Here is a 2,441-nt window from a genome sequence, read left to right on the forward strand (position 1 = left end):
AACGATAAGGCCTTTCGAGTCTCTTGGGAAAACGATACTTGGTCTTACCATTTATATTACTTGAACGATTTGGTACACTTGCCAACCCGTCAACAACTACAGAAAGCTAAATACAGGTACCAAAAAGGATAATTTTCCTTTACCTTTTATGGACCAGATGTTAGAAAGATTGGCTACACAAGCATACTATTGCTTCTTTTATGGCTATTTTGGATATAATCAAATTGTGGTGGATCATAAAGATCAAGAAAAAATAGCTTTTACATGTACTTTAGGTATATTTCAAAGGTGTATGCAAGCAATCTTTGCGAAGTTTATGGAGAAAAGCATAAAAGTCGTTGATGAAGGTTGAAAAAAAGTTATTTTCATATGTCAATTTGGACCAAATTACACCCTTTACTACTCGGAATGAGCTTAGAATCAAGCAAAACTCAATAAATGAGTCTGGAGAGAGTCAAAAGTTGTTTTTAGCGATTTTATGCTTGTTTTGCATTGTTTTGTAGCTAATTTGAGAAAAGTAAAGAATGGAGTTNAACTTGATTTCTGAAAAGCAACAAGGAGTTGAAACCCTTCATGATAAGGTGTCAAAATTTTGATGCAGGATCGTGATGTGTCAAAACCCCAATATGAGAGAAAAACATGATCGGCCAGAAACAAAATCACTTGAAAAAGAATCAATTGCATGTCATTTTTTATTTTTGAAGAAGGACTCGACCACCATTCATATGAATGAAGAGGGTTTCGATCCGAAAAACTTTCTTTTTGATGAATTGATGAAAAACATTTGCTTGATTTCATTTCTCTTTGCTTGAGTCAGTCATCTCACTTGCAATCATCAAACTGGTCTTTATTTCAATATTTTGTGAAACTGAGGAATGTCATACATCCGAGGTCTAAATTCGAGATTATTACATTTTGACTTCTTTTTTTTTCGAGACATCAGTGCACACATGTTTGAATTTGTTGGCAAATGGAGAAGTGAGAGTTGTTTAGAAGGGTTTAGAGGAGAATGGGGTAACTGTATGGACAAGTCATTCCTCATATAATCCTCAGAGGAAATTTGATATGAGAATGTCAAGGTGAACACGAGATACACATAGAGCGCCCCAGCTTGATGTTGTGGAAAATGAGCTGGGGTTTGGATAAATGAAAGTTAGGGTGAGAAAATTTCAAATGAGATTTCCAAAGCTGCCCCGGTCTTGAGGTTATGGATTGATGAAAAACTTGTGTGAGACTCACAAAGCTACCCAATTTTTGTTTGCTTCTTTTTTATTGTGGTACGGGTTGACGAAAAAACTCAGGTGAGACTCACAAAGTTGCCCCAGTTTTTCTTCAACAAGGGGTTCAGTTTGGAAGAGGTAGTGGACATGTACAGGATCGGCTAAAAGGGTGTCCCCCAATTGGTTTGATTTTTCTTTTTGCATGCTTCTGGCTAGTTGGCAGGAAGATCCCCTCTTCTTGAGACATTACTTTTTTCTCTCTTTTTTATTTCTTTTTTCCTTTTTACGACACTGTGAAAGTCACCTTATCGCAAAGTTAAGCTTTATGAAAATTTGAGCAATCATTATTCAATCTGTGTGGGCTTTATTAGGCTTGTAACGTGGCTAAGGGCTACAAGGTAATGAAAGAAAAGGGTAAAAAGGCCCAAATGAATGTTTGGTGGTTATATTTTTTTTGAAACAAGGGTTATCATCTAGGCATTGCATCAACTATTTGACTTTTTGAGCACTTTCGCTTTTTCTCGAACTTTGATTTTCATTCTCTTTGCTCATCATCACTTTGTGATTTTTTATTGTTCTTTTTGTTTTTCTTTGTTTTTTATTCACTCTTCTTGATGTATTCTCTTCGTTTGATCATTGAGTGCTCTTCATTTGCAACATGAGTTGACTCCTACCTAATGACAACCCTTGCTTGGGATGATTTTGAAAAAGAAATTATTTTTGGCTCAAATAGGGTGACAACGGATATATTTTTGCTTTTAGGTGAAAACAAGAAGGCCACACATCATTTTGAACTCTGATTGCTTTATTTTCAAAATATTAATTTTGCGACTCGATGACCTCAACATGAGTCGTTTTTGTTGTTTTTTTTTTTTCTTTTTCCTTTCTAGACTGCCCTTTCGGGTTTTCAATCTAGTGGACTTATTCTTTTCTTTTCATTTTATTTTTCCTTTTCAATTTTGAAATTTGTCCTATGGGATTCAGGGATCATCCTACTAGCGCAAGCGAAAAAACCTTTGGTCAGGCCAATCTGTCCAGTGAAAAGGTTTTCTTTGTTATTGAGGCAACAGCGATGTTTGTTGAGGGGAAAACCTTTATCTGGGAAAAGTAATGGGTGGAGATTTTCAAGCAGCATGTGCACAAACGTCTTGAGAGAAGCGTCAAAATTGTTATTTTTGATTTAACATTTGACCTCGGAAAAGTCTGACACTACAACTTTTG

This window comes from Vigna radiata, chromosome 5 (assembly GCF_000741045.1).
Source record: "Vigna radiata var. radiata cultivar VC1973A chromosome 5, Vradiata_ver6, whole genome shotgun sequence".
Classification (NCBI taxonomy): domain Eukaryota; kingdom Viridiplantae; phylum Streptophyta; class Magnoliopsida; order Fabales; family Fabaceae; genus Vigna; species Vigna radiata.